The following is a 21,819-nucleotide window of genomic DNA, read 5'->3' on the forward strand; positions in this document are numbered from 1 at the left end:
CACAAAGATCATATTCATTCATGTCAGAATGGCTCAAAAATCAACATAATCTCCTAGATTTTACATAATAAAGTAACAACTTCCATTTATATAGCACCTTTAAATGTAGTAAAACATCCCAAGGCACTTCACAAGAGCATAATTAGACAAAAATTGACACCAAGTCAAAAGAGGAGACATTCAGACAGGTGATCAAAACCTTGATCAAAAGAGGTAGGTTTGAAGGACATTGGTTGAATTCAAGTCACCTGCTAGATTTGAATTCACAGAAGTTTAAAAACTTCAAGGCTCTGGATTTCTAAAATCCAATTAGCCATCCTCTTAAGGAAAAAAAAACTCTTTGCCTTAGCTGTAGCCCTAATCTCTTCAGTTTCTAGCAACAACTGGAATTTAGTGTTTTTGCAAATCCACACAATGAAATACAAAAACACTTTGTTACAAGGTTAAAAATATCAAATCACTTCATAAACATTTTTCCCAAATGGTTCTAGACCACAAACATGAAACTGAAAGCTTAACAACTTACATGGTTTCATTTCAGTAGTAGGTGGTTTTGCATATTTAACCAATCAGGTTATTCAGTAATGTTTATACCACAAGTGCCAATATGAAAGACTTTATTCATAAAATTCAGCATTTAAAAAAATATGAAATATATACTTACTGTTGCAGATATCCCGCGGCATAACAGTGAAGTTACCTTAACCAATAATATGATGTAATTAATGCCAGATTCAAAAATCTTCAGATTGAACACAAGGAAGTTCTGACAAGAACTCGGCAGCAGAAAGTGAAGTGTTAACAACAAACAGCAACGGTTTTATTTTTATTCTTGTTTACAAATAGCGATAATTAGGCCTCAGAAATTTTTCACGTTTGTAAATATTTGGGAAAGCGGAATGAATGAAAAGATTTAGGAAATCTGCCAATCTGAAAGGGCGAATAAGCTGCAAACACACGGACGATAGGGCTTCATCGCCAGTAGATAAAAATGCAACGAGTCAAGCACGTAAGACGGCTCCTTTCTTGATTCTAAATTAAATCCTCAAACTCTTCCACTGCCTTCACAATCTGGAAAGTTGGGCGACCTCGGGCAACGGATGATGACGTAAACACCCTGGTCGCTTTATTGACGTCACGACGAAAATAAGAAACCAAGAGAAAACAAAGTGGGAACTTCCATCCCCATCAGCAAGCACTGGGGCTGCGCGCACCCACTGCTGCTGTGAGAGTGATCAGCTCTGCGACCTCACCTTTCCCTCGCTTAATTGCTGTAATATGTTAGGTGAAGAATAAAGGTGCTTTACAGGTTGACCTTTACGTGGGTGACGTTAACCCAGGGGTCACCCAATTGGAAAATATTTTTAAAGACTGCGCTTCTGTTCTCGCGAGAGAAGCGCGCTGCCTGGTGGGTCCAGTCAGCGGCTGCGGGCAGCGCGTGCTCACAGCGAGCTCGAGAAGGGGTGGCGGTTGGATTTCAAACTCAAATTAAAACTGAACACTGGATGAGACACAGAGAGTCCGAGACCCGTCCTACATGGGGCAGAGAGTCAGTGATCCATCCTGGGGGCAGAGAGTCAGTGATCCATCCTGGGGGCAGAAAGTCAGTGATCCATCCTGGGGACAGAGAGTCAGTGATCCATCCTGGGGACAGAGAATCAGTGATCCATCCTGGGGGCTGAGAGTCAGTGATCCATCCTGGGGGCAGAGAATCAGTGATCCATCCTGGGGGCAGAGAGTCAGTGATCCATCCTGGGGGCAGAAAGTCAGTGATCCATCCTGGGGACAGAGAGTCAGTGATCCATCCTGGGGACAGAGAATCAGTGATCCATCCTGGGGGCTGAGAGTCAGTGATCCATCCTGGGGGCAGAGAATCAGTGATCCATCCTGGGGGCAGAGAGTCAGTGATCCATCCTGGGGGCAGAGAATCAGTGATCCATCCTGGGGACAGAGAGTCAGTGATCCATCCTGGGGACAGAGAATCAGTGATCCATCCTGGGGGCTGAGAGTCAGTGATCCATCCTGGGGGCAGAGAATCAGTGATCCATCCTGGGGGCAGAGAGTCAGTGATCCATCCTGGGGACAGAGAATCAGTGATCCATCCTGGGGGCAGCGAATCAGTGATCCATCCTGGGGGCAGAGAGTCAGTGATCCATCCTGGGGGCAGAGAGTCAGTGATCCATCCTGGGGGCAGAGAATCAGTGATCCATCCTGGGGGCAGAGAATCAGTGATCCATCCTGGGGGCAGAGAGTCAGTGATCCATCCTGGGGGCAGAGAGTCAGTGATCCATCCTGGGGGCAGTCAGTGATCCATCCTGGGGGCAGTCAGTGATCCATCCTGGGGGCAGAGAATCAGTGATCCATCCTGGGGGCAGTCAGTGATCCATCCTGGGGGCAGAGTCAGTGATCCATCCTGGGGGCAGAGAGTCAGTGATCCATCCTGGGGGCAGTCAGTGATCCATCCTGGGGGCAGAGTCAGTGATCCATCCTGGGGGCAGAGAATCAGTGATCCATCCTGGGGGCAGAGAATCAGTGATCCATCCTGGGGGCAGAGAGTCAGTGATCCATCCTGGGGGCAGAGAGTCAGTGATCCATCCTGGGGGCAGAGAGTCAGTGATCCATTCTGGGGACAGAGAATCAGTGATCCATCCTGGGGGCAGAGAGTCAGTGATCCATCCTGGGGGCAGAGAGTCAGTGATCCATCCTGGGGGCAGAGAGTCAGTGATCCATCCTGGGGGCAGAGAGTCAGTGATCCATCCTGGGGGCAGTCAGTGATCCATCCTGGGGGCAGAGTCAGTGATCCATCCTGGGGGCAGAGAGTCAGTGATCCATCCTGGGGGCAGAGAGTCAGTGATCCATCCTGGGGGCAGTCAGTGATCCATCCTGGGGGCAGAGAATCAGTGATCCATCCTGGGGGCAGAGAGTCAGTGATCCATCCTGGGGGCAGAGAGTCAGTGATCCATCCTGGGGGCTGAGAGTCAGTGATCCATCCTGGGGGCAGTCAGTGATCCATCCTGGGGGCAGAGAGTCAGTGATCCATCCTGGGGGCAGTCAGTGATCCATCCTGGGGGCAGAGAATCAGTGATCCATCCTGGGGGCAGCGAATCAGTGATCCATCCTGGGGGCAGAGAATCAGTGATCCATCCTGGGGGCAGAGAATCAGTGATCCATCCTGGGGGCAGAGAATCAGTGATCCATCCTGGGGGCAGAGAGTCAGTGATCCATCCTGGGGGCAGAGAGTCAGTGATCCATCCTGGGGGCAGAGAATCAGTGATCCATCCTGGGGGCAGAGAGTCAGTGATCCATCCTGGGGGCAGAGAATCAGTGATCCATCCTGGGGGCAGAGTCAGTGATCCATCCTGGGGGCAGAGTCAGTGATCCATCCTGGGGGCAGAGAGTCAGTGATCCATCCTGGGGGCAGAGAGTCAGTGATCCATCCTGGGGGCAGTCAGTGATCCATCCTGGGGGCAGAGAGTCAGTGATCCATCCTGGGGGCAGAGAGTCAGTGATCCATCCTGGGGGCAGCGAATCAGTGATCCATCCTGGGGGCAGAGAATCAGTGATCCATCCTGGGGGCAGAGTCAGTGATCCATCCTGGGGGCAGAGAGTCAGTGATCCATCCTGGGGGCAGAGAATCAGTGATCCATCCTGGGGGCAGAGAGTCAGTGATCCATCCTGGGGGCAGAGAGTCAGTGATCCATCCTGGGGGCAGAGAGTCAGTGATCCATCCTGGGGGCAGTCAGTGATCCATCCTGGGGGCAGAGAATCAGTGATCCATCCTGGGGGCTGAGAGTCAGTGATCCATCCTGGGGGCAGAGAGTCAGTGATCCATCCTGGGGGCAGAGAGTCAGTGATCCATCCTGGGGGCAGAGAATCAGTGATCCATCCTGGGGGCAGAGAGTCAGTGATCCATCCTGGGGGCAGAGAGTCAGTGATCCATCCTGGGGGCAGAGAGTCAGTGATCCATCCTGGGGGCAGAGAGTCAGTGATCCATCCTGGGGGCAGTCAGTGATCCATCCTGGGGGCAGAGAGTCAGTGATCCATCCTGGGGGCAGAGAGTCAGTGATCCATCCTGGGGGCAGAGAATCAGTGATCCATCCTGGGGGCAGAGAGTCAGTGATCCATCCTGGGGGCTGAGAGTCAGTGATCCATCCTGGGGGCAGAGAATCAGTGATCCATCCTGGGGGCAGAGAGTCAGTGATCCATCCTGGGGGCTGAGAGTCAGTGATCCATCCTGGGGGCAGTCAGTGATCCATCCTGGGGGCAGAGTCAGTGATCCATCCTGGGGGCAGAGAGTCAGTGATCCATCCTGGGGGCAGTCAGTGATCCATCCTGGGGGCAGAGAATCAGTGATCCATCCTGGGGGCAGAGAGTCAGTGATCCATCCTGGGGGCAGAGAGTCAGTGATCCATCCTGGGGGCAGAGAGTCAGTGATCCATCCTGGGGGCAGAGAGTCAGTGATCCATCCTGGGGGCAGAGAGTCAGTGATCCATCCTGGGGGCTGAGAGTCAGTGATCCATCCTGGGGGCAGTCAGTGATCCATCCTGGGGGCAGAGAGTCAGTGATCCATCCTGGGGGCAGTCAGTGATCCATCCTGGGGGCAGAGAATCAGTGATCCATCCTGGGGGCAGAGAGTCAGTGATCCATCCTGGGGGCAGAGAGTCAGTGATCCATCCTGGGGGCAGAGAGTCAGTGATCCATCCTGGGGGCAGAGAGTCAGTGATCCATCCTGGGGGCTGAGAGTCAGTGATCCATCCTGGGGGCAGAGAGTCAGTGATCCATCCTGGGGGCAGAGAGTCAGTGATCCATCCTGGGGGCAGAGAGTCAGTGATCCATCCTGGGGGCAGAGAGTCAGTGATCCATCCTGGGGGCAGAGAGTCAGTGATCCATCCTGGGGGCAGAGAGTCAGTGATCCATCCTGGGGGCTGAGAGTCAGTGATCCATCCTGGGGGCTGAGAGTCAGTGATCCATCCTGGGGGCAGAGAGTCAGTGATCCATCCTGGGGGCAGAGAGTCAGTGATCCATCCTGGGGGCAGAGAGTCAGTGATCCATCCTGGGGGCAGAGAGTCAGTGATCCATCCTGGGGGCTGAGAGTCAGTGATCCATCCTGGGGGCAGTCAGTGATCCATCCTGGGGGCAGAGAGTCAGTGATCCATCCTGGGGGCTGAGAGTCAGTGATCCATCCTGGGGGCAGAGAGTCAGTGATCCATCCTGGGGGCTGAGAGTCAGTGATCCATCCTGGGGGCAGAGAGTCAGTGATCCATCCTGGGGGCTGAGAGTCAGTGATCCATCCTGGGGGCAGAGAGTCAGTGATCCATCCTGGGGGCAGAGAGTCAGTGATCCATCCTGGGGGCAGAGAGTCAGTGATCCATCCTGGGGGCAGAGAGTCAGTGATCCATCCTGGGGGCAGTCAGTGATCCATCCTGGGGGCAGAGTCAGTGATCCATCCTGGGGGCAGTCAGTGATCCATCCTGGGGGCTGAGAGTCAGTGATCCATCCTGGGGGCAGAGAGTCAGTGATCCATCCTGGGGGCTGAGAGTCAGTGATCCATCCTGGGGGCAGAGAGTCAGTGATCCATCCTGGGGGCAGAGAGTCAGTGATCCATCCTGGGGGCTGAGAGTCAGTGATCCATCCTGGGGGCAGAGAGTCAGTGATCCATCCTGGGGGCAGAGAGTCAGTGATCCATCCTGGGGGCAGAGAGTCAGTGATCCATCCTGGGGGCAGAGAGTCAGTGATCCATCCTGGGGGCAGAGAGTCAGTGATCCATCCTGGGGGCAGAGAGTCAGTGATCCATCCTGGGGGCAGAGAGTCAGTGATCCATCCTGGGGGCTGAGAGTCAGTGATCCATCCTGGGGGCAGAGAGTCAGTGATCCATCCTGGGGGCTGAGAGTCAGTGATCCATCCTGGGGGCAGAGAGTCAGTGATCCATCCTGGGGGCAGTCAGTGATCCATCCTGGGGGCTGAGAGTCAGTGATCCATCCTGGGGGCTGAGAGTCAGTGATCCATCCTGGGGGCTGAGAGTCAGTGATCCATCCTGGGGGCAGAGAGTCAGTGATCCATCCTGGGGGCAGTCAGTGATCCATCCTGGGGGCTGAGAGTCAGTGATCCATCCTGGGGGCAGAGAGTCAGTGATCCATCCTGGGGGCAGAGAGTCAGTGATCCATCCTGGGGGCAGAGAGTCAGTGATCCATCCTGGGGGCAGTCAGTGATCCATCCTGGGGGCTGAGAGTCAGTGATCCATCCTGGGGGCAGAGAGTCAGTGATCCATCCTGGGGGCAGAGAATCAGTGATCCATCCTGGGGGCAGAGAGTCAGTGATCCATCCTGGGGGCTGAGAGTCAGTGATCCATCCTGGGGGCAGAGAGTCAGTGATCCATCCTGGGGGCAGAGAATCAGTGATCCATCCTGGGGGCAGAGAGTCAGTGATCCATCCTGGGGGCAGAGAGTCAGTGATCCATCCTGGGGGCAGAGAGTCAGTGATCCATCCTGGGGGCAGTCAGTGATCCATCCTGGGGGCAGAGAGTCAGTGATCCATCCTGGGGGCAGTCAGTGATCCATCCTGGGGGCAGAGAATCAGTGATCCATCCTGGGGGCAGAGAGTCAGTGATCCATCCTGGGGGCAGAGAGTCAGTGATCCATCCTGGGGGCAGTCAGTGATCCATCCTGGGGGCTGAGAGTCAGTGATCCATCCTGGGGGCAGTCAGTGATCCATCCTGGGGGCAGAGAGTCAGTGATCCATCCTGGGGGCTGAGAGTCAGTGATCCATCCTGGGGGCAGAGAGTCAGTGATCCATCCTGGGGGCAGAGAGTCAGTGATCCATCCTGGGGGCTGAGAGTCAGTGATCCATCCTGGGGGCAGAGAGTCAGTGATCCATCCTGGGGGCAGAGAGTCAGTGATCCATCCTGGGGGCAGAGAATCAGTGATCTATCCTGGGGGCAGAGAGTCAGTGATCCATCCTGGGGGCAGAGAGTCAGTGATCCATCCTGGGGGCTGAGAGTCAGTGATCCATCCTGGGGGCAGAGAGTCAGTGATCCATCCTGGGGGCAGAGAGTCAGTGATCCATCCTGGGGGCAGAGAATCAGTGATCCATCCTGGGGGCAGAGAGTCAGTGATCCATCCTGGGGGCAGAGAATCAGTGATCCATCCTGGGGGCTGAGAGTCAGTGATCCATCCTGGGGGCAGAGAGTCAGTGATCCATCCTGGGGGCAGAGAGTCAGTGATCCATCCTGGGGGCAGAGAGTCAGTGATCCATCCTGGGGGCAGAGAGTCAGTGATCCATCCTGGGGGCAGAGAGTCAGTGATCCATCCTGGGGGCAGAGAGTCAGTGATCCATCCTGGGGGCAGAGAGTCAATTCAATTCAATTTTATTTGTCATATATGCAGCAGACGTGTGTACTGCACAATGAAATGTTGATTTTTACAAGTCCTCCCAACATTGGAATAAATATGGCATAACAATGATAAAATACTAATAGAAATACAGTAATAATAAAACAACAGTAATAAATAATAATAAATTATATGTTCATGAGTCTTATGGCCTGGGGGTAGAAGCTGTTTCGAAACCTGCTGGTATGAGACCATATGCTTCGGTATCTTACCGGACAGGAGCAGGGCGAAGAGGTTGTGGCTGGGGTGGCTCGCGTCTTTAATGATTCTCAGGGCCTTCCCCCGGCACCTCTCGGGGTAGATATCCTGGACAGCAGGTAGTTTAATTCCTATAGTATGTTGTGCAGCTTTCACCACCATCTGTAGAGCCTTGCGGTCTGTGGCGGTGCAGTTGCCATACCAGGTAGTGATGCAGCCGGACAGGATACTCTCGATGGTGCACGGTAGAAGTTGGTGAGAATCTGGGGGGCCATTCCAAATTTCTTCAGTCTCCTGAGGAAGAACAGGCGTTGGCATGCCTTCTTCTTTACAACGTCGATGTGATGTGATTACGAGTCAGTGATCCATCCTGGGGGCAGAGAGTCAGTGATCCATCCTGGGGGCAGAGTCAGTGATCCATCCTACAGGGGGGCAGATAGTGACCCATCCTACATGGGCAGAGAGGCAGTGACTCATCATGGGGTTAGAGTCAGTGACCCATCCTACAGGGGGGCAGATAGTCGGTAACTCATCCAACAAGGGGGGCAGAGGTAGTGACCCATCCTGGGGACAGAGAGTCAGTGACTCATCCTGGGGGCAGAGAATCTGAGACCCGTCCTACATTGGGTGTGGGTGGGGCAGAGAGTCAGTGACCCATCCAACAGGGGCGGAGAGTCAGTGGCCCATCCAACAGGGGCGGAGAGTCAGTGGCCCATCCAACAGGGGCGGAGAGTCAGTGGCCCATCCAACGGGGGCAGAGAGTCAGTGACCCATCCAACAGGGGCAGAGAGTCAGTGACCCATCCAACAGGGGCAGAGAGTCAGTGACCCATCCAACGGGGGAAGAGAGTCAGTGGCCCATCCAACAGGGGCAGAGAGTCAGTGACCCATCCAACAGGGGCAGAGAGTCAGTGACCCATCCAACAGGAGCAGAGAGTCAGTGGCCCATCCAACAGGGGCAGAGAGTCAGTGACCCATCCAACAGGGGGCAGAGAGTCAGTGACCCATCCAACAGGGGCAGAGAGTCAGTGACCCATCCAACAGGGGGCAGAGAGTCAGTGACCCATCCAACAGGGGGCAGAGAGTCAATGGCCCATCCAACAGAGGCAGAGAGTCAGTGACCCATCCAACAGGGGCAGAGAGTCAGTGACCCATCCAACGGGGTCAGAGAGTCAGTGACCCATCCAACAGGGGGCAGAGAGTCAGTGGCCCATCCAACGGGGTCAGAGAGTCAGTGACCCATCCAACAGGGGGCAGAGAGTCAGTGACCCATCCAACAGGGGCAGAGAGTCAGTGGCCCATCCAACAGGGGCAGAGAGTCAGTGACCCATCCAACAGGGGGCAGAGAGTCAGTGACCCATCCAACAGGGGCAGAGAGTCAGTGACCCATCCAACAGGGGGCAGAGAGTCAGTGACCCATCCAACAGGGGGCAGAGAGTCAGTGGCCCATCCAACAGGGGCAGAGAGTCAGTGACCCATCCAACAGGGGCAGAGAGTCAGTGACCCATCCAACAGGGGCAGAGAGTCAGTGACCCATCCAACAGGGGGCAGAGAGTCAGTGACCCATCCAACAGGGGCAGAGAGTCAGTGACCCATCCAACAGGGGCAGAGAGTCAGTGACCCATCCAACAGGGGCAGAGAGTCAGTGACCCATCCAACAGGGGCAGAGAGTCAGTGACCCATCCTACAGGGGTAGAGAGTCAGTGACCCATCCAACAGGGGCAGAGAGTCAGTGACCCATCCAACAGGGGGCAGAGAGTCAGTGACCCATCCTACAGGACGGCAGAGAGTCAGTGGCCCATCCAGCAGGGGGCAGAGAGTCAGTGACCCATCCAGCAGGGGGCAGAGAGTCAATGGCCCATCCAGCAGGGGGCAGAGAGTCAGTGACTCATCCAACAGGGATAGAGAGTCAGTGGCCCATCCAACAGGGGGCAGAGAGTCAGTGACCCATCCTACAGGGGGGCAGAGAGTCAGTGGCCCATCCAACAGGGGGCAGAGAGTCAGTGACTCATCCAACAGGGATAGAGAGTCAGTGGCCCATCCAACAGGGGGCAGAGAGTCAGTGACCCATCCTACAGGGGGGCAGAGAGTCAGTGGCCCATCCAACAGGGGGCAGAGAGTCAGTGACTCATCCAACAGGGATAGAGAGTCAGTGGCCCATCCAACAGGGGGCAGAGAGTCAGTGACCCATCCTACAGGGGGGCAGAGGGTCAGTGGCCCATCCAACAGGGGGCAGAGAGTCAGTGACTCATCCAACAGGGATAGAGAGTCAGTGACCCATCCAACAGGGGGCAGAGAGTCAGTGACCCATTCGACAAGGGCACGGAGTCAATGACCCATTCATGGGGGTTATAGTTAACATTGAGGAAGACAGCGACCAAATACAAGATGACATTAACAAACTTGCTGATAGGGTGCGTAAATGGCAAAGGAATTTCAGTTTGGTAAGTGTGAGGTGGTGCATTTGGTAAGAGGAATAAGGAGGCCACCTACTCCTTGCAAAATAGGAGTTTAAATAGGGTAGAGGAGCAAAGGGGTCTAAAGATACAGATTCACAAATCATTACAATGGCAATGCATGTTAACAATGTCATAAAAAGTGCAAACAAAGCTCGGGTTCATTTCTCAAGGAATGGAATTGAAAAGCAGAAAAGTAATGTTAAACCTATATAAAACCTTGGTTAGACCACATTTAGAGTACTGTGCACAGTTTTGGTCTCCATATTACAAAAAGGATATAGAAGCACTGGTAAAAGTACAAATAAAATTAACAAGGATTATGCCAGAACTGAGAGGTTATAACTATCAGGAAAGACTAAACAGGCTGGGGCTCTTCTCTAGAAAAGAGAAGACTGAGAGGTGACCTGATAGAGGTCTTTAAAAGTATGAAGTGGTTCGATAAGGTAGACATAGAGAAAATGTTTCCACTTGTGAGGGAGTCCAAAACTAGAGGCCATAAATATAAGATAGTCACTAATAAATCCAGTAAGGAATTAAGGAGTAACTTCTTTACTCAGAGAGTGGTGAGAATGTGGAACTTGCTACCATATGGAATAGTCGAGGCAATTAGCATTTAAGGGGAAGCTCGATCAGCAAATAAGGGAGAAAGAAATAGAGGGTATGCTGATGGGGTGAGATGAAGTAAGGTGGTTCGTGTGAAGCATAAACACTGGCACAGACCAGTTGGGCCAAATGGCATGTTTCTGTGCTGTAAAATTCCATATAATTGGAGGACAGAGTCAGTAACCCACCCAAATGTTTGGGTGGGGGGAGGAATAGCGAATCAGTTACTCAAATGGGGGTAGTAACTCACCCAAACAGGGGTGGTAACTGTTGTGTATGTACCTTTAAGAGAATAACTGGTCTCAGACTGCAGTACCGGCAGTGACCACCCCTGTATAAAAGGCGCTAGAGAGCCTCTGTTGGTTAGTTTCGTTTATGCCTTTCACCAGAAAAGATCGTTTTGTTTTCTCTCCTGCTAGTCCGTGTCTCAATCATTCACAGACTTAACACTGGCAACGAGTTAGAAACGAACTTACCTGCAACTCAGCAACAGCTCCGACGACGTTGTTGAAGGTCGGAGCCAGAAGAAAGAAGGAGAAAAAAAAATAGGCCATTGAAACTCGAGAAACGGGCGTCGACCGTCAATCATCGAGTTCAAAACTTGCAGGAGAGACTTTCCAGAGCCAGGCTGGGTTCCTCGGTCTGTGGTTTCCCAGCTAATCGGGCTGGTGGCAGGTAGTGCTCTGATCCTTCCTCGGCTGCAACGGGGCCGGGCAGCGAGTCGGGAAGCAAGGAAAGAGAGAGAGGGTGGAGCATACAGGGCGCGGCCGGTGTTTCGAAGCTGGGCAGCGTTCGGACCTCAGAAGAGGGAGGGAAGTGTCCCAGAGGGTCCGCTCCACGACGGGAAAATAATAAAAGAAAATGAATTAATATTAAACGCACAAAAAAACCGTGGAAAGCAGCGCTAACAACAGCGGGGAAGAAGGAAAAGTGCGGGAGGCGCCATTTTGTTAATTCGGAGAAGAAGGCAAAGCGCGGGAGGTGCCATTTTAGATTTGCAAGATGCAGAAGACTGGCTGTATCACTGCTTTTGATAATACATTAGAGGACTGGACCACGTATGTGGAAAGAGTCGAGGTATATTTCGAGGCAAACGATATAACGGAGGGGAAAAAGGCATTGATATTGTTAAACTTAATGGGCGCTAGAACGTACGGCCTATTGCGGGACCTGATTACACCAGCCAAACCGAAGGCGAAGAGTTTTAACAAAATTGTTGCTGTTCTACAGGAGCACTTAAACCCTGCACCGCTGTTGATAGCAGAAAGATTTAAATTCCATAGGAGAACTCAGCACAAAGATGAGAGCAATGCTGAGTATCTTACGGAACTACGCAAGCTATCAAAGCACTGCCAGTTCGGAGCAGGACTGGCAGATACCCTACGGGACAAATTTGTCTGTGGACTCCTGAGTGAAGGAACACAGAAGAAGTTACTCGCAGAAAAAGAGCTGACGCTAGATAAGGCTTTCAGCGTGGCAGTATCATATGAAGCAGCAGCCAGGGGAGCTGCAGAAATTCAACAAAAACCACAGGAATACGGCACCCACGAAATGACACGGGGATTTGCAAAATGTTATCGCTGCAGCAGAACTAACCATGACCAGAAGGACTGCTGGTCCAAAGACAGAATGTGCAGACAATGCGGGAAGATTGGACACATTGCACGAGTTTGTAGGTCTGGGAAGAAGACCAGCGACAACAAAAAGGCTACTAAGGAACCGTACAAGAAAGTACAAAGGATGACGGACAGTAGTTCCGAAGACCAGATGAGCGATAGTGAATCCGAGAACAGGAGATTAAGCTGTCTCAAACTTCACAATGTAATTGCAAAAGAGGATCACCGAACCATTTGGGTCACCCTCACGATAGCAGGGTCCCAAGTTAAAATGGAATTGGATACAGGATCAGCGCTAACCGTCATGAATCGACGAGACTATGAGCGGCTATTTTCACACATACCCTTGAGAGAGACATCCATCGTCTTGACGACGTATACGGGGCAAAAAGTATACCCCAGAGGAAAAATAAGGGTGCCTGTCGAATACAATGGCAAGAAAATACGGAAATTGTATCTCTACATACTGCCAAATGGTGGACCACCGTTATTGGGACGGGAATGGATCAGGAAGATAAACTTAGATTGGCATTCCATTCATGCAATGACGGTGGACGGTAAAAAAGATGAAGACGTCACTCCTGGACGATTGTCAACAATCTTAGCTAACGCCAAAGAGGTATTTCAACAAGAACTGAGCACGCTTAAAGGCGTAACCGCCTCGTTAAAAATAGAAGAGAATGCAGTTCCCAAGTTTTTCAAAGCGAGACCGGTACCATATGCAATTCGTCCAGCCGTCGAGGCAGAGCTGGAGAATCTGGAGAAGGCGGGCGTGTTGTCTAAGGTCGACTGGAGCGAGTGGGCGACACCCATCGTTCCTGTCATGAAGAAAACGTTAAGCAATAAGTCCGGAGAGCCAAGGAAGATTCGCATCTGTGGGGATTTCAAGGTGACGGTGAACCCTGTCCTTCACACAGTACAATATCCTCTTCCAAGGATAGAAGACATCTTCGCCTCACTGTCTGGAGGGAAGCGTTTTACAAAAATTGACCTAGCACAAGCATATTTGCAGATGGAGGTTGAAGAGTCCTCTAGGAAGTATCTCACGATAAACACTCACAAAGGTCTTTACCAGTATCATCGATTGGTATTCGGAGTAGCATCGGCTCCGGCGATATGGCAAAGAGCGATGGAACAAGTCCTGCAAGGGATTCCGGGGACTCAGTGTTACTTGGACGACATCCTTGTAACAGGTGAAGATGACAGTGAACAGCTTAACAACCTAGAACAGGTGCTCACTAGACTACGGGAACATGGGCTGCGAGCCAACCGCCCCAAGTGCGAATTTTTTAAGAAACAGATATCGTATTGTGGCCACGTGATTGATGAAAAGGGGTTACATAAGTCCCCTGACAAAATTGAAGCGGTTGTTAAGGCCCCAGCGCCTGAAAATGTGTCGCAACTGAGGTCATTCCTCAGGTTGGTGAATTACTATCATAAGTTTTTGCCGAATTTGTCGACAATTCTGCATCCACTGAACGCCCTGCTACGAACGGGGGTAGCATGGAAATGGTGCGATGATTGTAAACGTGCTTTTCAGAAGAGTAAGGACTTAATCACTTCGAAGGAAGTATTGGCTCACTACAACCCAGCACTGCCAATCAGGCTGGCGTGTGATGTGTCTCCCTACGGCATTGGGGCAGTACTGTCACATAAATTCCTTGATGGTTTGGAGAGGCCGATAGCTTTTGCGTCACGCTCGTTAACTTCTGCCGAGCGTAACTATGCCCAGATTGACAGAGAGGCCCTCAGCCTAGTGTGGGGGGTGAAGAAGTTCAATCACTACCTGCACGGTCAAAAATTTACTCTACTAACCGATCATCAACCTCTTGTCTCCATTTTCAACCCTCAGAAGGGCGTACCGATAATGACAGCACAACGGCTGCAGAGATGGTCCCTTTTCCTAGGGGCACACCAATATGACATCGAGTACAAAGGAACTAAACAGCATGGAAATGCTGATGGATTGTCACGTCTACCGTTGCCGACGGTGGAAGAAGAAGACCTTGCAGTGGATCCAATGGAGTTATTCCACTCGACCATAGTCGAATGTCTCCCTGTGACGAATGCAAACATAGAAAAGGAAACACGGAATGACCCGACACTATCACGGGTCTATGATTTAACGGTGAAGGGATGGCCAGCACATGGCGAACCACTGCTGCCAGCATTTTTGCCGAGAAGAGAACAGCTGTCAGTGTGCAGAGGAACCTTGATGTGTGGATCCAGAGTAGTAATTCCACCTAAGTTGACGGATAGAGTGCTCAATGAGCTTCATGAGGGTCATCTGGGTGGGGTAAAAATGAAGAGCTTAGCCAGAGCGTTTGTGTGGTGGCTGGGAATCGATAGAGAAATCAAAGAGATGACCAAGAGCTGTGCAGGATGCCAAAAGGTCCAAAACGCCCCACCACAAGCTCCTCTGCATCCATGGGAGTGGCCCTCATCTCCATGGCAAAGGGTGCACATTGATTTTGCTGGTCCCTTCATGGACTCGATGTTTTTAATTGCGGTGGATGCACATTCAAAGTGGCCAGAGGTAATAAAAATGTCCTCAACCACCACGGAAAAAACTATCACAGTTTTATGAACCATATTCGCCAGGAATGGGCTGCCTGAACAGATTTGCTCTGACAATGGACCACAGTTTGTGTCTGAAGAGTTCCGGAGGTTCTTAAAGAACAATGGTGTTAAGCATTACACATCTGCCCCATATCATCCAGCCACTAATGGATTGGCCGAGAGGTTTGTCCAAACATTCAAGAAGGCTATCAAGGCAATGTGTAATGAAGATATACCCCTACAACACAAGGTGGACAACTTCTTGTTTGCCTACCGGAATGCGACACACGCGGTTACCAACCAAACTCCAGCCATGATGTTCTTCAATCGAAGACTACGATGCCGCTTGGATTTGGTTAAGCCAAACGTCCGAAGAGATGTGGAGAACAGGCAGTTTCAGAATATGAATGAAAGGCCGACCAGGAGTTTTAAGATAGGTCAACCAGTTTTGGCCCGGGACTACCGCACTGAGAAATGGCAGCCAGGAACGATTTGTACACGACAAGGACCTCTCACGTATACCATGGACGTTGGGGAGAGCATTGTAAGACGCCATGCTGACCAGATTCTAGAGTCACTGGAAAACGTCAACTCCACACCACGATCTGATACACCTGGTAATGAAATCGACGTTCCAATTGCAGCTACCGCAGAACCGGTAATATTGGAAGCAGATGAACCAAACAACGACATTGATTCCGACTCAACATTGTCAGAAGAATCTGATACTCCAAAGAGGCGTTATCCAGACAGAATCAGGAAGCCTCCTCAAAGACTGAACTTATAATTGCTTAAACTTAACCAATGTATCTAGCAACAGTAATTGTGATTGTAATTCGTTATCATTAGTTGTTAAATGAATGTTATGTACTGTTTATCTAAAAGGGGAGGAACTGGTCTCAGACTGCAGTTATTAAGAGAATAACTGGTCTCAGACTGCAGTACCGGCAGTGACCACCCCTGTATAAAAGGCGCTAGAGAGCCTCTGTTGGTTAGTTTCGTTTATGCCTTTCACCAGTAAAGATCGTTTTGTTTTCTCTCCTGCTAGTCCGTGTCTCAATCATTCACGGACTTAACAGTAACCTGCCCAAACAGAGGTAGAGTCAGTGACCCACCAAAATAGGGGACAGCAGAGGGAGTCAGTGACCCACCCAAACAACTGGGTAGAATCACCTACCCAAATGGCGAGGGAGGTAGGAGTGATCCACCCAAATGGGATGGAGAGGGTCAGTAACTCACTCAAACAGAGAGAGAGATTCAGTCACCCACTCAAATGAGGCGGAGTAAGGATAGTGAATCTGTGACCCACGTGGTGGAGGCGAGAGTCTGTGACCCATCTAAATGGAGTTAGTGACCCACCCCTGAGCAGAATAAATACTGTTTTTAGATGGGAGCCTTCTTGTAATAATGCTAATCAGGGTCCTATACCATTGGTACCAGGCATTGAAAAACCTAACCAGCACTCCGTAAAAGGTCCACTGCAGGCCATTGAGTAAAAGGTTAGTACAAGTTAGAGGTTTTTGTGGGGCCAAGAGGGGCTGCAATAGATTTTTGTACTTAGCATTTTAAACCCTGGAGCAGCACAGTATTTCTCTCCCTCCTGGGGGCAGTGGGAGTTGGGCAATAAGGGTAGCTACCAAGTACAGGTTCTTAAAGTAAGGAACATAGTACAATACATTGGGCTAAAAATTCGGTATTGCCGCGCCAGGTCTTTAGTGCCCAAAATTTTGCGCTCGCCCGGATTCCCGTAGCGCCCGCCTGAAATTCAGTTGCGCCGCCCCAAGACGGAGGCGGGCGCTATTGCAGGGTTTGGCCGCCTCGTTTGGGGCGATGAAAGTCAGTTTCAGGCGTCCAGCTGCCGCTGCAGCACCCGATGCGGTGCGGCAGGCTGGGGTACTGCAGGCCTCCTCCTTCTCTTAAGGAGGAGCTGCCTGCAGCCGTGAGATCGCCACTGGATTCCCCCGGCAAATGAGCCCGGCACCACGGAGAAGTGCCGGGCTCGCGGGAGTCAGACACCAATGCCGCGGGGGGGTGGTGCAGGAGTCCGGGGAGGGAGGTGCGGCCAGGCGGCCGCCGGGAAAGCGGCCGGCCGCCCCTCCACCTTTATGCGCCGGCCTCTCGGCGCTGCAAGGCACCGTTTTTCAAACGCTGTTTGCGGCCACTACGGGCGAGGCGGCCGCAACTGAATTTGGCCATCAGCACGGAATAGCATTGGAACCGGGGCGCTGCGCACACCGATGACGTCATCGGTGCCGGCGCAGCGCTACCGGCTAACGCCGATGTTAGGGACCAACTGAATTTCGGGCGCTAAAAAACTTCCGGCGCAAACCACTCTATAGCCAATAAGTGGGCGCAAACGCGACTGAATTTCTAGGCCATTGTTTCTATCTCTAAAGATTCAAAATTTGTAGCTGGTCTATTCCTGAGCTGCAGCATTTTTAAAATGAGATCTGAAAAGGATTTCTTTTCTTCACCTACCTAGGGTAATCTCATGAACAAGGTGATCTGCATTCAGAGGAGTAGGCTAGCAAATCATGCTCAGTAATTCCAGCTCAGCCTCACCAACTCCATCTTGGCATCTTATCTACTTGAACATCTGTCCAGATAGACCTAGTCAGGATGATTTAATTAGTGGGTCAGAGAGAATATCACTGAGTGAAGCAGCACTTGCGACCAGGAGGACCTGGAAGTGGAAGGTGTGCAAGCTGTTGCCCCATGGAGAAATAACTGGCCTCAGCTGAAGAGCCTCGGGATCCAGATCTCAGTGGCTCACTTCAAAAAAACAATAAGAGAGTTTCAATCTGATTTGCAGACAATGGAGACTGTTTTCACCCATGTTGGAACAGCCCGCTACCCTCATCTGCAACACAATGTAGGAAGTATGCCAGGCCATGAAAAACATCCTGGAGAAAATGGCAGTACAGGAGGTATTTGTGGCTACAAGGTATCCTAAGGAGTTTCCAAGAAAAGTAGTGGCTTCCAGAATTGCAGCTACAACTGCTTCAGTGGATGCCTTGTGGGACAGCCTTTCATAAGGCTTCTAGGACTTAATTGGGGCTATTCAGTCTATTCTCGCATTGACCATCAGCCCAAATGAGTCCATGCCCTGCACCTGTGGTTAAAGTACATATGCATACACTGTGCGAATACGAGTATTGAGATAAAATGCCCAATGACGGCGTCTATTACTCACTTCTAATTTGCTAATGAGAAATACAATTCACCACATTTGGATTCCCAATTCACCATATGTGGCTTGTGGCTAGCATACTGGACAACATTGCACTAGATGAACATTAATGGAATGGAAGGTTTTCCAATTGGTGAAATTGAGGGGGGGGGGCGGTCATTGAATGCGACTTTAAAGGTCACGAGTACAGTCAATGGTACCCTGCAGCTGTGGGAAACCAGCAACTCTGTAAAAGTTGGCTGCTTGATCTCTTTGTTTAGCAGGGTCCATAGAAAATATGATAAATGAAGAATCCCACCTGAACATAGCATCAGTGACCTTCTTTATGGTGTGCAGTGGCATGGCTGATGTAACACAAGTTACCTGAGGCTGTCTGGAAGGAACTAATAGCAAAATAATTCAGTGCAGTTGTTACTTTAATTGCCATTGATAGTGCTGTGCTCCTTGTGAATGTGAGCTGCAAGTCTTTGTCCAGCAGCTGGAATAATTACGTAATAGCCTCCAGGAAGAAGTGCAGCCTTCTAATGCATTGTCAGGTTGAGAAAACTAGGTAAGATCGATGAAGTCAGTAAACCCTGTGGAATGGACATTTGCAGGTTGTATTTTGGTGATACCGCACTCATTTCCTTCATTCTCGCTTACCTCTTTCATATCCTTGTCATCCACTTTCAACCAAAGATGTAAAAGGATTCATATAGCAAATCCATAGAATTACACAGAATCTACAGCACAGAAACAGGCCATTTTGCCCAACTGGCCTAAGCCAGTGTTTATATGCCACATGAGCTCCCCATCTACTCTAATTACCTCTTCTCACCCTGCCCCATATGCCTGTATTCCCTCTTCCTCATGTAAGCATCAAGTCTCCCCTTAAATGTGTCAATGCTATCTGCTTCAACCCTGCATGTGACAGCGAGTTCCACATTCTCACCACTTTCTGTGTAAAGAAATTTCTCCAAAGTTCCTGATTTGATCTGTTAATACACTTATATTTATACCTCTTTGTTCTGGACTCACCCATAAGGGAAAACAGTTTCTCCACATCCACTTTATCAAGCCCCATCATAATTTTAAAGACCTCTATCATGTCTCCAATTAGTCTTCTCTTTTCCAGAGAAAAGAGCCCCAACTATTCAATTTTTAAAATTCACTCTCAGGATTTAGGCGTTGATGGCAAGACTGACATTTATTGCCCAGCCCTAGATGCCCTTGAAGGTGGTGGTGGGCTTTCATGAACTGCTGCAGTCCATGTGGTGAAGGTACTACCACAATGCTGTTAGATAGTGAGTACCTTGTAGCAGGATTTTGACAAAGGAACAATGAAAGGATGATGATATATGTACAAGTTGGTGTGTGACTTGGAGGTGATGGTATGTCTTGGTGTTTCCTGGTCGAGTGACCGAGCGTCTCTTCACAGGTGCTGATTATGGAGGCCTTGAGTGCAGACCAGGCGCTGAGGACACTCTGTTTCTGAATCACTGGGAGTCGTCAGGTTGGTTGTGAGACGTAGGCTGAATAGGGCTTTCTTAGCAGGGTCTTTGAGTGCTCCAGCATTGATTTGGGGCTACGTTGATGGAGATGACAGAGCGGATTAGGCGGTGGTCTGTCCAGCAGTCGTCAGCTCCTGTCATGGCGTGGGTGATGCGGACATGCTTGCGGTCCCTCGCTCGGATGATAACATAGTCCAGCAGATGCCAGTGCTTGGAGTGAGGGCGTTGCCATGAAGCCTTGTACTTGTCTCTCTGTCGGAACAGGGTGTTGGTTATGACGAGGCCATGTTCTAAGCATTTTGTCAGGAGGCAGGTACCGTTGGAGTTGGCTTTCCCTACCCCCTCTCTGCCGATCACACCTCCCCAGAGGTCTGTGTCCTTTCCAACTTTGGCATTGAAGTCGCCAAGGAGGATGCGCTTGTCGCCTGTTGGGACTTGGGACAGGGATTGTTCGAGGCTGGAGTAGAATTCCTCTTTGGTCTCGTCTGTGGCTTCCAGTGTTGGGGTCTACACACTGATGACCGTAGCGCACTGGTTCCGGGCTAGGGTGAGCCGTAGAGTCATGAGGCATTTGTTTATTCCACAAGGGGAGTCTCTGAGACGTTCAACTAGCTTGTTTTTTATGGCGAAGCCTACCCCATGGAGGCGGCGTTCTTCTTCAGGTTTGCCTTTCCAGAAGAAGGTGTAACCACCGCCTTGCTCCTTGAGCTGGCCTTCCCCTGCCCGCCGGATCTCGCTTAGGGCTGCGATGTCTATGTTGAAACATCTGAGCTCTCGGGCAACGATAGCAGTACGGCGTTCCGGTCTGTCGCTGTTGGGGTTGTCCATGAGGGTCCTGACGTTCCAGGTCCCGAACTACATTTTAAAGGGTGGAAGATGCCTGTGCGTGAATTCATTTAACGTGGGGTGGCCGTTGCACACCAGCTACCACACAGGCTTGACAAAGCAAGGTCTTGGCCCAATGGCAAGGGGATCCAAGACGATTGGAGACCAGGCTCTGCTACATTGGCCTAGAACACACACCCAAACATACTCTTACTGTCCTCCTCCCTCCTTCCTGCAGGTCCTCTTTGCCTGGGTTTCATAGGCTGTAGTGTGGTCCTCCCGACCCCGCTGCTGGTCCACACTGCGCCATTCCTGGGCCTTGACCTCGATGCTGGGCTCGTCCTCACCCTCGCCCCTGGGCCTCGTCCTTGCCCCTGGGCCTCGTCCTCGCTCCTGGGTCCCGACCTCGCTCCTGGGTCCCGACATCGCTCCTGGGCCCCGACCTCGCTCCTGGGCCTCGACCTCGCCCCTGAGCCTCGACCTCGCTCCTGGGCCTCGCTCCTCGCTCCAGGAAACACCAAGACTGGTTCGACGAGAATGACCAGGAGACCCGGGAGCTAATAAGCCGCAAGCGCAATGCACTCCTGATCTGGAAACAGCAACAGAACTTGAGAGCAAGAAAGCAGCTCTACAGACGCCTGAAGGCCGAGGTCCAACAAACAACTCACGACCTAAAGAACAGTTGGTGGGTGGAGAAAGCGCAGGAGATCCAACAGCTAGCCGACAACCACGACGGGCGTGGGTTCTTTAGCGCAGTCAAGACCACTTACGGCCCAAGCACCCAAGGTCCTACCCCACTGCAGACCAAGAACGGAAAGGTACTCATCAAGGACAGAGAGGCAGTCAGTGCCCGCTGGAAGGAGCACTTTGAAGATCTCCTTAACCGAGACTCTGTCTTCGATGCGAGTGTCCTCAACTCCATCTCGCAGCATGCTACTCACCACCACCTCATCACAACCCCAGCCCGGCATGAGGTTGAAAAGGCCATCCGACAACTGAAGAACAACAAGGCCTCAGGAGCAGATGGAATCCCCGCCGAGGTGCCAAAACATGGCGGAGAAGCACTATTGGCGTGAATACATGAACTAATTTCTTTTATTTGGAAGGAGGAGAGCATGCCAGGGGATCTCAGAGACGCCGTATCATGACCATCTTCAAGAAAGGTGACAAGTCTGATTGCAGTAATTACAGAGGAGTCTCCCTGCTGTCTGCCACAGGGAAAGCCATCGCAAGAATCCTCCTCAATCGCCTTCTCCCAGTGGCTCAACTTCTCCTCCCAGAGTCACAATGCGGATTCCACCCACTAAGGGGCACAATGGACATGATCTTCACCCCGCGTCAACTACAAGAGAAATGCAGGGAACAGCACCAACCGCTGTACATGGCCTTCTTTGACCTCACAAAGGCCTTCGACACCGTCAACCGTGAGGGATTATGGAGTGTCTTTCTCAAATTCGGCTGCCCTCAAAAGTTTGTCACCATCCTCCGCCTG

The 21,819-nt window shown here is 51.4% G+C and overlaps 1 protein-coding gene across 1 annotated transcript in view; it reads right to left on the minus strand.

Annotated features, from left to right (window-relative positions):
• The window catches only part of LOC147123373 (vasculin-like), a 138,268-nt gene extending 137,021 nt beyond the window's left edge, over positions 1-1,247 (minus strand). The window contains exon 1 of the mRNA XM_085971776.1: positions 665-1,247. The gene's annotated coding sequence lies outside the window, so the exon portion shown is untranslated. The remainder of the gene's footprint in view (positions 1-664) is intronic.
• Positions 1,248-21,819: the final 20,572 nt, after the last annotated feature.

This window comes from Somniosus microcephalus, chromosome 2 (genome assembly GCF_052327205.1).
Source record: "Somniosus microcephalus isolate GS21.2 chromosome 2, FLI_Smic_1.0, whole genome shotgun sequence".
Taxonomy (NCBI): Eukaryota; Metazoa; Chordata; class Chondrichthyes; order Squaliformes; family Somniosidae; genus Somniosus; species Somniosus microcephalus.